At 39.2% G+C, this 12,735-nt stretch overlaps 1 long non-coding RNA gene across 1 annotated transcript; it reads left to right on the top strand.

The window, feature by feature from the left end:
* Positions 1 to 3,537: 3,537 nt before the first annotated feature.
* Positions 3,538 to 11,046, top strand: LOC140224568 (uncharacterized). The gene is made up of 3 exons (XR_011899849.1): positions 3,538 to 3,897; positions 5,214 to 5,350; positions 8,128 to 11,046. It is a non-coding gene; the product is annotated as an uncharacterized lncRNA (long non-coding RNA).
* Positions 11,047 to 12,735: the final 1,689 nt, after the last annotated feature.

Raw genomic sequence — 12,735 nt, 5'->3', positions numbered from 1 at the left:
TGCATTCATGGTCAGCATCTGACATCTGACATCTGACCCACGATCAGGTATCGCGCCAAAACCTGCTCGTATCAAGGTTTTGAAGTTGATTATTATTTGACTATGTCGAGTAGGTGTAAGCCTTCTTTTCTCTCTGATAAAAAGAAAAGAATATGATGCCGTACAGAAAATCGTTCAGTTTCTAAACTCATGAAGCCTCTATATTGAATTATAAATATATTAGAATACAAAATATATTTTGAATTCTAACGGAACATTGAATAAGAATGTAAAGCCTGTATTAGGTTTCTATCATAGATGTAATGAGTGCTCTTTTAGAAAAAGTGTATATGTTTTGTATTCAAATACACAGCATATATAACACGAGTGATGTATATGGATTAAGAAGCTGCTAATGTGCACTCGAGACATTTCAAGCGGAATTTCTCTTAGTTTGATAAAATAAAACGAGAGCGAAAATTTTGAGACACCGCGAAACGAGTTACGCGATTTTGCAGTTTCTGTGTTGATTTGTTACCCCAAAAGTAACATTGTAGTTTCGAGTAAAATTGGATTATATTTCGCAATATGGAACTACGAGTTTCGACCCATTTTAGAAATATCATATATTATACCATTAATTATCCTATGCAGATATGTGCTTTTAAATAGGCCAAAAATAGTAGTTCCTTATTGCGAAATGATATCCAATTAGTACCTGGAATTTGCCACGGACGTTTTAAGAGCAACGGTGAATTTTTTTGCGTTCACAACACGTTGTACTCTCCCGTTTCACGGATGAGGACAGGAGCCAATGCGTCACTCCTCTGACGTAAGGGCGTACTTCAATTTTTGCGTGAGCCCTATTTTACATGTAAATCCAGGCTTTCTAGGGTTCATACGGAAATTGAGATACGCCCTTACGTTAGAGAGACGACAGTAAATTGGTGCACTCGTCATCGAAAACGAACAGAATGGCGGCATTAAAGGATGTAGCTGATGGAAGGCAACGCCTCGCCGAAGCCGCTAAAATGTTTTTCGCCTTTTTTTTTCTTTTTTTTTGAAATTTTACAGTGGAAATCGTCACAATTTTACTCTCGTGTCGATTTCGTTCAGACAGGTCATACCTTGCATCAACAGCAGTATCATGAATGTCTCTCCATGACGATTTTACTTGCGACTGGGAATGGAGTCGACACCAAAAATAGGTACCCTTTCCTCTATTCAACCCAACACGTATGAGCAGCGTGTCAACTGGCTTGAGTCATCACGTTTTTCAAAGTCAGGCTTTAATTACGTGAAAAAATTATTATTGGAATTCCACGAAAAATGTCTCTACCCTAGCGCAGTCATAATGGAGATGTTGCATGTGTGAGGAATTCGCGATTTGACTATTGATTCTCATGTAAAAGTTCGCGAGAAACACGATGGTGTCACTGGTTTTCTCTGAAATCATCTCCCAAGCTCAAAAAAAGCTCTCAACGTGAGGCCAAAATGGAGGGGATATCCCACCCTACCCTGAGAGTCCACTTCTACATTAAAACAAACTCTCCATGCAAAGATAGGGAGCAAATACATTGACAGGGCTGCCACTTTATTTGGGGACTCCAAAACTGAAAACACGGCAATCCTGCTAATGTATTTGCTCCCTATCTTTGCATGGAGAGTTTGTTTTGATGTAGAGGTGGACTCTCAGGGTAGGGTGGGATATCCCCGCCATTTTGGCCTCACTTTGAGAGCTTTTTTTGAGCTTGAGAGATGATTTCAGAGAAAACCAGTGGCACCATCGTGTTTCTCACGAACTTTTATAAGAGAATCAATGGTCAAATCGCAAATCCCTCACCATTGAAACATCTCCATTTGTACTTAGTTCGCCACAGAACAACCTACTCTTCTTTACTCATTTTCAGAATGACGAATCTGCCATTGATTGTTCTGTGATAAGGGTTGATTCTGTGATCGTGACTTTATACTTGCCTTTTTTTCTGCTCACAGCAAGCAAATTAACCAAAATCTTGTGTTAATAAAGAAAGTAAAACACGAAGTAACACAAGCCATTGTTTAATTTTTTGTGTGCTAGTTTCATCTGTGTCGCAAATCGTCCAAATCTTTGGGTCGAGGGGACCAAAGTTGTGTGTTGAAAATCTGCGACCTCCCTAAAAATTAGTAGCTAGCCTCCAGGATCGAACCTGAGTCAGTGGCGAGGCGTAAATGATCGATTTTCGAAACTTCCCCGTTTGAAGCAATGCCAAAGAATTGATTATCAAGGTGTTCCTTGCGAACACACTATGCATCGATACTTTTCCATTGGTTTAAATGACAGATCAATCGATATATCGCGAAACACACCACGCCACTGACCTGAGTGACATCGGTGAGAGTGAAATGCGCTAGTCAGTGGATTTTGCAAGTTGGCAACATTGTTTCGTTTCCATTTAAATCCATTAAAAATATCAATGCTAGGTGAGGCAAGCTTCCTCACTTAGAATCGATTGTTTTACATACATTTAAATGGAAGAAAATCAGTGTTGCCAACTTTCAGGTAGCGCCACTGCCGCTAGCCATTCACAAGTCGCAATCTCTGATCAAGAGGAGGAGAGCAAGAGTGCATGAGTTCAGCACTGCCGTGCTCAGAAAGAACGCCGTATGAACCTCTAGGCGTTGCCAAATTTCCTTTGACAAAACACGAATTTCCTGGTAAATTTATGAATATTTTCCTCCCAATTTCTGAGATAAATTTGTTTGCAAATTCACCTAAAGATTCTGAAAATTTAAAGGAAAAATATTCACAACTTTGCTCAAAAATAAGCATTTTATCGAAGTTAATTTGGCAACTCTTGAATGTTCATACGGCGTTCTTCCTTAGCACGGCAGAGCAGAACACTCTCTTCATCATCCGATGTCTCAGAGTAGCCTGCAATTTGGGTTGATTTAACACAAAAGTATACTGAGGAACGAAGTCCCTTTATGTTGACCTGACACAAAAAAAAAATAAACACAAAAGTAACACAGAGTGACATAAAGAACGGAAATTTTCAACTGTGTGTATTTTTTACTTGCATATTCACTGTTCAGCACGTTCTATATGAAATATTAAAAAATGGTGGTCGTAATAATAATAAATTTTATTAGTATTTTCACCATTGAACGTGATTATTAATTGAGAATAAAGCACTGTAAACTGTAACTGTCATTAATGTAAAATTCCCATAAAACACTGTTGTTGCCGTTACCAAAATTATAATTTTTTCCTCACTGCGAACCTTCTTTACTTTTTATGACTCCATGATATAACGATGGCTAAAGACGCAAAATGTGTATCCCCGCGTAGTTACATTTAAAAATCTTCGACTGCGTCTCAATTTTCAATAGATTATGAAGCAATAGACCTCCTTAAAATTTTTCGTGGACAATTTTGAATGAAATGAGATACAAAATAGTATAATAGTTATTTACCGGTGAAAATAAATAACAGCAGGCCTCGCGTTGAAATGAGGATACGACGTTACGACAACAGAGCGACACTATGAAAAAAATCATAAAAAAAGATAAGAGGAAAGAAATGCACGACGATGACAATCACGGACGATAATTTTACAAAGGAGGTGACTTACCTCACATCTCCCGACAAAATTTTCCATCGCTGAAACCTTTACAAATTGCTACTGTGGTTCAGAGTGCGTCACCAGCAGATCGGATAACTATTGGCAAAAAATAGCGCAAAAATAGATCTAACGTATATAAAGTGGAAAATATGGCGTGTCATCAAGTACTATCTTCGTTGGAGCAGTACTCAGCAGTGTAGTCCCGTCATCAATGTTATTCAGAACTCGCATTTCTCTTTCGACACTCGTGGTGTTTTTATTCATCGAAGTTTTCCTTTTTCCAGAGGTAACGGCTCCACCGTGGCGGTGTTTTGTGAGTACTATTTTTTAAAATTAAATTCATTGAACTGACTGACAGGAGCTACTTTTATATTTATACTCAAATTCACTGAAAGTTGAAAATATTAGAATGGGTCTGTTGCAAACTTTTGCCAGAGAAAGAGTTGTGACTTATAGAAAGTGCCTCAAAAATCACAATGAACGCATCAGCAATGTCTGAAATGCACTCCTTACTTCACAATTTGCGTGAAAATTGTGCGTTTTTTCGAGCTTCCCTCTTCAAAAACTATACCACGGCACAGGTGAACATTTCGTCAGAGGAATCATTCCATCCAACCCCTGCTCTCAAGGATACTACGCAATATTCAACATAGCCAATGCCAATCCGCCAAAACATATGTGACGGGACGATGATTCTAACCGCCTGATAACAATCGGCATGTTTACATACACATTTTCATCGCGTTGAAAGATATCCACCGTGATTGACCTCGTGCTCTGTTCACCTCAACTTGCGCGCGGAAGCGTCGGCCATGTTGAGGAGGGATTGAATAGATTGACTCCTCTGACGAAATGTTCATCTGTGTTGTAGTATCCTTTTTGAGACGGGAAGCTCAAACAAACGCAACTTTCTTACGCAGATTGTGAAGTTATGAGTGCATTTCAGAGTTTGCCGATGCGCTCACCGTGATTTTTGGGACATTATTTCTAAAGAACAACTGGACTGCATTTTGCAATTTGGACCTATAAATCCCGGCCCGGTTTAAAAACAACGTATATGCCACTAGTTTCCCTATGCACATAAGTGTTTTTTCAGATGAGCCAGAATTTGTAGGTCCAAATTGCAAAATGCAGTCCAACTCTTATTTGGACGTATTTCTATCAAGCAGATTTATATGCAAGTGAGAAATATGGGGTGTGCTCGTCAGTTCTCTGGCCCTAAGAGTGAATGTGTGCTCGTCAGTTCTCTGGCCCTAAGAGTGAATGAGAATAATAAAGCGCCAGTGACGTCAACGGAAATGGATGCGGCTCTTCGGTCGGGACTCCTTGTAGCTCTTCGGCTTTAACTCATGAGCCCCGTTCACAACGCTCTTGTGGCATGGCCGCGGCTCAAATATCCCGCATTCAGTTAGCACATAGTTCTGTTTGCTGAATTTAAAATCCCGCTTTTTCAATTCTTCAAAAGGAACCACGCTCACTTTTACATTGTTTCTTATGCAGCTTTCTAGAGCACACCCCATATTTCTCACCTCCACATAGATCAGTTTGATAGATATACGTCCATTTTTCCTCTAGCAAAAGTTTGCAACAGGCCCATTACCTATGAGCTTTACTTACTTGAAATTACAGGATTTGTGACCGCCTGCGGGGAGATAGGCCATAGCACAGCTTCATATCATATCGATGGCCAAAGGGTGAGATCACGTATCTCCGTTTGCGACGTTGCAGACTTCCTGTCATACTTCATTATTTTCTTCGGGAAACTAGTAAGCTCAAATCCTTGAGAACTTTCTTAATTTTTCCTCTTTATTAGCAGAATATTTTGTATACATTTCAGGCCATAAAATTGCCTTGTTTCTCTTCGAAATAATAAAACAAGCTGACATCTCCGGCCCTCGGGTATCGGATAAGGAAGCGATTCAATATTCCCTCGAATTGTTTATCTATTAAATTTAATCGATCGGAGGCGAGTTGAAATATGGCAATGCCGTGAGAGCAGAAATTAATACGTCTTTCATCAGCTGAATTCTTTTCAGATTTTTCATAATCGATTAGTCGACAAATAAAACTTCGACACCTAACCTAATGCCTAACCTAACCTAACCTAACAACTGTTTCTTCATTAATGATTACCCAAAAGTTAATTGAGATGCGCTTGAAATGAACGCGGATTTTCGAAAATTGCTCATTCGAACAATGGCGTGATTTGCGATGCATCGATTGTTTTGCTATTCAAACGTATGGTGAAGAATCGATTATTAAGGTGTTCGCTGCGAGCACCCTGTTTATCGGTCCTTTTCCATAGGTTTAAATGGCATTACAATCGATATATCGCAAAGCACGCCGTGCCACTGCATTTGAACTGTTCTTTCGTCCAGAAGTATTTCAACAGAAATGGACCATTTGAAGTATGCGATAGATCGCGATATTTTTGCTTCGATCAAACGGACGAACCATAGATCTTTAGAGTAGTGAATTGATCGGAAGAAGCGATCAATTTCTAGCCTCGAGCATGACGGATAAAAACTTCGTTTGTTAAAATTAATATTTTTTAACTTTAAGTTCCTCGAAATTTAAAGTGAGGCCTAGTGAATTGATCGGAAGAAACGATCAATTCACGCTTAAGAGGGACGGGAATTTTGAGACATCTCGATGGAGATGCGTGGTTTCACACTTAGGCCTTCGACATACAGAGGAGCGATTTATGCCAGTAAGAGTTGGGAAATCGAAGTTGGCGTCTACTGTGGATACCACTCTATAGCACAATTCATACGATTCAATTTTTCATCCAAATTTTCTGTGGACTCTTTGGATATTGAATGGGAATTTTTCCCGATTGAATTACACAGTAAACATTTTCATACCATCAAGTTTGAAGAAAATTTAAATGAAAAGTTGAACATTGTGAATTAGGTTCGATGTGTTCCAAAGATTTTGTTGAGAACTATTGAGTTCGACTGTGTGCCAAACGAGGGCGTAGGGCTGCAGAATAATCCAGCACTTCGTCGTTTATTCCATCTCGGAAGAACGTAAGTGCATCTCAACTCTGCCAAATTTCTCCTCGTAAACTATATTTTTACCAGGTGAAACTGGATATTTCGCTGATTTTTCCCCTGACCTCATACGGAAATCAAAAACATTTTCGACGGAAAAAGCATCATTGGTACATTCATGTAAAAAATTAAATTTTCTGGGTCAACTTTGCAACCTTGAAATGGAGTTACGTTCCTCCGTGCGGGAAACGACGATTTTTAGCCTCGAGCATGACAGATAAAAATTTCGTTTGTTAAAATTAATACTTTTTTAACTTCAAGTTCCTCGAAATTTAAAATTCTGTTATACTGCCGTACTAAGGGAAAGTACCGTATGAACATTAGAGAGTTGCCGAATTTTACCGGATAAAACACTATTTTTGAAGGAAGTTATCTATCTTTTCCCTTGAAATTTTCGGATATTTTAGATCAAATATAAAGCAAAATTGTCTGAAAAAATCGAAGAAAAATATTCAAAATTTTCCCAATAAATTCGTTTCATTACTGGAGGACATATGGCAACGCCGGAGGCTCATACGGCGTTCTTCCTTAGCACGGCAGAATACCCTAAAATAAGAATAGAGAAGTGGGAAATCAAATAAGGCTGATTGTGAGATTAAATAAAAACGTGAAAGGGTCGTACATCTCATGAAGCCAATTAACGAACGAAATATTTCAATATTGCACAAAAATAAAAAAGTTATGTTGGATCAATTAATATTAATTATCTTGTACTCACACGTACCTACCCTGAAGATATCTTTCATGTTCACCGAGGCCCCTAGGGGAAGTTTACAAATTATGACGCAGCAGGGCATAATTTGCCTTGAGACGAGAAAAAAGAAACATAAGACAAACGCGAGGTATAGGTATAAGAAAAATATATAAAAATAGCGCGAATGATTCAACAAAGAAAAAAACAGTAAATTGTGCAACAAACCTAGGTGTTTAACCTCTCTTTTCTTCTTAACATATCTATTGGGAATCTGAGGGTTTTTAACTTTATTAATTTTACTATTGCATTTTTATTTTCGGGTTGATAGAGGAGTCGAGACCACCCTGAAACGTCCGAGGCAATTTACATGAAATTTCAGGCTTAATTGGTTAATTATTTTATCGTGTCTGTTTTTCATAAGATACACAATCTAAAAGCGGTTAATTTTGCATCATTTGGCGTTAAGGACATCCAAAATTTATCCCTCATTTTGCAGCATCGCGGAAATTGAAGAAAAATTTAGCGTTCTGAGGAGCAATTGACTTCAAACACTCGCAACATTGTAAATAATGCGAATTATGACTTGAAACTTGGACTGAATGTTTTTAAGAGCATTGGACAGCGTTTCGCATCGAAAACTGAAAATCGAAATTCTTGTTTTTTCTTGGTACTGAACAATTTGAGTTCCTACCTTTAGGTACATTTTGCAGTGCTGCGTCACGATCCATTTCATCACAGATTCAGAAACAGATTTTTCTTCATCATACCTGTAAAATCCGTGTTTCTTATGATTTAGGGGAGGCGCAAATTACGAAGAGCGGACTCGGCAAGAAAAGCGCTGCTGACCGTCTTACAAGATGACTATTGTAATACAAATGCAGCGGACTCATGGAATATTATTTTAAGAAATCAAGATAAAGAGAAAAGATGCAAGAATGCTCTTGTCTATTTGAATGCTGATCCGAACTCACGCTCAAATGACCCCCTTTGCCGAGACATCGGATCGCCCAAGTGCCGCCGAAACCCACAGACCGGAGAGGAAAAGTGCACAGTATTAATGGTTAAAAGTCGTGGTTGTTTTGGGTATAAAACATATCATAAAAGTCCAGTTATTCCCCTGAGGGAGTGTATCATAGAACAAGTTTGATCAAACTGAGCGCAAACTCCCACGCAGGGAAAATGTTCCCTTTAAGTGTGCCACGACAAGATTTCTCGCTGAAACAACTGGAAACCTTTTCAAAGCGACATGACAGCGTGTTAAAATATTCGGACCACAGATTAGAATTTAGAAAGATAATATTTTCTATCGTATCAACGCGAAAATCCTGTCGCCGTGTTGAACCAATAGGAAACTTGCTTGTGCTCATCAATTCAGAAGCGTTTCTTGTATATTAGGAACACTGGACTGGACAGAATATCGACGGTGTAATTCGACAATCACATAACTCGTTTGCGGTGTCTGAAAATCTCCGCCTCTATGTCATTTTTTTTTGAAGGAGAACAAATCGACATCTTTCCTAGAGGTTTATGCAGAATTTCCTCAGCACAGAGAAGAAAAATCACGGCAGTTTTAAAGAATTGCCGTTGAGTAGTTTTCCGTTTAAAAAATAAAATACAACAGGAAGTCTGCGACGTCGCGAACCGAGTTATGTGATTGCCGACTTACACCGTCGATTTGTGTCTGACAATACACGGGATGGAGGACCCTAGCCCACAACAATAATTAAAGATTGAGGCATTGGGCCTCGGGCAAAAAAAAAAGATTCCCCAGACATTTTGAGTACAATTATTTTAGAAACAAATAGGAGATATTGGAGTTTAAAGTTTGCAGTTCAAAAGCCATTATTTCGAGGGAAAGCTATTTGTGATTCTAGCGCTGGCATGTTCATGGTAGAAAATTACCGAATAATTTGTACACCGACGCAATGGCAGGCCTTTTATTGGAGGGGGGCCCCGGCCGAGTGAGAGGTCTGCCCCCTTAGAATTAGGAGGGTCCGTGGGTCCATGGGTCCTCCCCCACAATTTTTGTTGAAAAATACCCTTTTTTCCTTCCGGAATGGAGGGGGCTTGAGGCCTATCTGTATAGTGCGCGGTAACGCAATCTATGAACACCGAAAGGAACTAAAGCGCACGCTATTTCGCTTCAGCAATACAGACACAACGTGTTCCTCAAAATTCGGTGTTTTGACCCATCGACAAACATCCAGCCTTTGAAACTTTTGCCTTTGTGTGCTAAGGCTCCTTTTACTGTGGACGGTGACAAATGTAAAATAGTCGATATTTATGGACGGAGTTTCACCCAGAGTCAATAAATATTTAAAACGGATTTAAATTGAGGAGAGACAGGATTATGAAGGCTCGAAAATCTCCACTGCGTGGTCAACTGTTTTATCCAACGAGAAGACAACCTACCACCTGCGTTACCACGCTGTTTTTAATATTGCCTTAAATTGTCACACAATTTCACACGAGCTAAAACAAGTAGTTTCCGAAATTCACGATGGTTATTTCTGAGTCGCGATTGATGTGTTATATGTGTCAGCACGGTCGAATCCCTCAGTTGAAAATTACCGGACTTTGAAAGGATAAAAAAGTGCTAAAAAACGAAAAGAAAACTTGATCGGGTCCGATAACTTTCATTAATTGAAAAAATGTTTGGTGCACATTGTCAGACTATCATAAATGTATTAATAGTCGACGGTAGACACCTGAGTGTTTATATACTCTTCTTTTTTCGAAAATTCCCCCGCTTTTTTGGACTTTTGATTATTCTCTTTGTATCGATCTCTATTTTCTAGTGTGTTAATGGCTAGTGTGTTTTGTTAGGCAACGTCAAATACATGTATTTACCAACCAACCAATCATACAGAATACACACAATACATACATTAATCTCTATATCGATCTTCTTTCTTTGAGGTGTTAATGACTTTGCACAGCTAAGGTACCTTCAAAAAAACGTATTTACCAATCAACCATACACGTCATCCCCGAAGACCGAAGCTGGAACCTCGGTGATGACGGCGAAATGCATCATAATGAGGATGCTCCATCGTTTTTTTGTAAATTCTTTTTCATGGCACTTTAGGAATTGCGTCATATGATGGACACTTAACGCAAAGGTTTCGCATGTAGATTAATGTGAGGTGACTCGGGTGAACCAAACTGCGTATTTGCGAGGTCCGAGGTATACTTTTTCAGAGATGGAAGCTCAAAACTTGCTAATTTTCTACGTAGTTCGTCCATAGATTATTGTACGAATTCGATCAAAAGCAACCGACCTATATCAGACGTTGTCTCATTTCCTCTCTCGTTCTATATGTTGACTTAAATTGGACGTATTTCCGTCAAAAAGAAACAGGGATGGGTGTGACATATTAGGTGTGCTGTAGAGAGCTGTATGAGAGTCAATGTAAAAGTGGACGTGATTCCTTGGTGGAAATGGAAAAGTGGAATTTCACATTGAATGAAACGAAACGAAGTGCCAAAATATATGGCAATCATGAGCCGTGGGCATTTGATAAGAGCGTTGTGTACAGGGCTCATGAGTTGGACTCCCACGAACGACCGCGGTGGCGGTTTCGTCGCGCTGCTGACGTCACTGGTGTCTTACGATTCCCCTCATTCTTACGGCCCTTAATTAAAGAGCACACGTCTTCTTTGCCACCCGTTTCTGGTTCCTTTTAGCAGAAATACGTCCAATAGAGAATTTGCTATATATTTTTTATGAATTTATATATTTTCTATGAATAAAAAAAAAAAAAAAAAAAAAAAAAAAAAAAAAAAAAAAATAGAGAATTTGCAGGTGTCTGGAATTTGATGAATTTCGTGTTTAAGTGGAAACTACTGAGTGAACTGAACACGAGAATACCCTTGGTTCATTAACCGAACAATTATTGGAGTAGATATGACGAAATTATCTAATCTGCCAAAATACGTGTGTTTAAATGGGAAATGCGGCCATATAACGTCACTAGGCGGTGCATTTCCTCACTTTTAAATCTATTTTTATACTATTCCCGATATCAGAAAAAAAGTATGAAAAATACTGTGAAATCGGCTCTTTAAGCACTCTCAGACGAGGCACTAAAGAAATTGCATGCAAATTCTCCAGTGTGCGATAATGTTCTGTACAAGACGTAAAAAATTCAAGGCAGTTGATAGTTTTCAGGCATGGTCAAGACCTATCTACGCAGGTCAGTCATTCAGTGGCGTGGCGTGCTTTGCGATAAATTGATTGATATGTCATTCAAACCTTTGGAAAAGGATCGATAAACAGGGTGTTCGCAGCGAACACCGTAATAATCGATTCTTTACCATAGGTTTAAATGGCATAACAATCGATACATCGCAATTCACGCCACGCCACTGCAGTCATTCCCGAGGACGAGTTTTGGAACTCTACTGCGCAGTGACGTGGTATCGAGTGCCTGCAATGTATTTCTTATGGGAGCACCTATTGTGACGTAGCATTGAGTGCCGCCAAGTTAGGGCCGGGCGGGGGAGTGGATCTCAAAAAGATGCGTAATGACTGACCTGTGTGGGTAGGTCTCGGGCATGGCGATTTTTAGATTTCTATCAAGAAAGTAAAATATGACAAGATTTTAGGCACCGGGAAATGCAGTCTAGCTACCTCTAGTGAAATCTTTCCAATCAGTGGCGATTCTTGAAAGTTGGATACACTGATTTTCCTCCATTTAAGTGCATGTAAAACAATCGACTCTCAGTGACGCAGCTTGCCACCCCTAAGATCGATATTTTCAATATTTAAAGGGAGGAAAACAGTATTGCCCAGTTGCCAAATCCCCACTGCCGCCAATTGGACGTATTTTATATGTCTACCATGTAAAAGGTCGCGAGACGCATCAGAATACATGCATGGCAGGGCTCATGTTACAAGATAGATATTTAAGTCAATAAGGTACGTTACGCTTTGACAACAAGCGGGAGGGGGAGGATCGGTTTTAAGGCGACAGGTACGTGACAAAGGAATGGAGAGGGGCTCAGTACTGTGCCATCTGCCATCAAGCTTCTGAAGATTTTTTCTCCTTTTTTTTCAAACTTGAAATAGAACTCTAAGTCAACCATGCCGTATTGAAACTCCTGAATAACACAATTCGACAGATTTCCTTTTCAGTATATTTGGCCAGATGCATATAGAGCCAGCTTAACTAGATCTGAGTCGGAATCTGATAAAAATATGCTATCTAATTAACTGGAGAAAAAACATCGGATCTAGAGTCCAGACTCTTGAAAACACTGACAAGAAAAAATGCTCTTGATTCAATCGGATTTTCGCTTGAATCAAAACGAAATCCGCTTAGATTAAGAGGCTTGGTTCTTGATTTAAGCTAGATTCTGATTGAATCAATAGTACTTTTTCTTGTCGATGTTTTTAAGAGTC

This window comes from Bemisia tabaci, chromosome 5, assembly GCF_918797505.1.
Source record: "Bemisia tabaci chromosome 5, PGI_BMITA_v3".
Taxonomy (NCBI): Eukaryota; Metazoa; Arthropoda; class Insecta; order Hemiptera; family Aleyrodidae; genus Bemisia; species Bemisia tabaci.
Note: the sequence above shows the minus strand (reverse complement) of the source record. Positions and strands in the feature narration are given on the sequence as shown.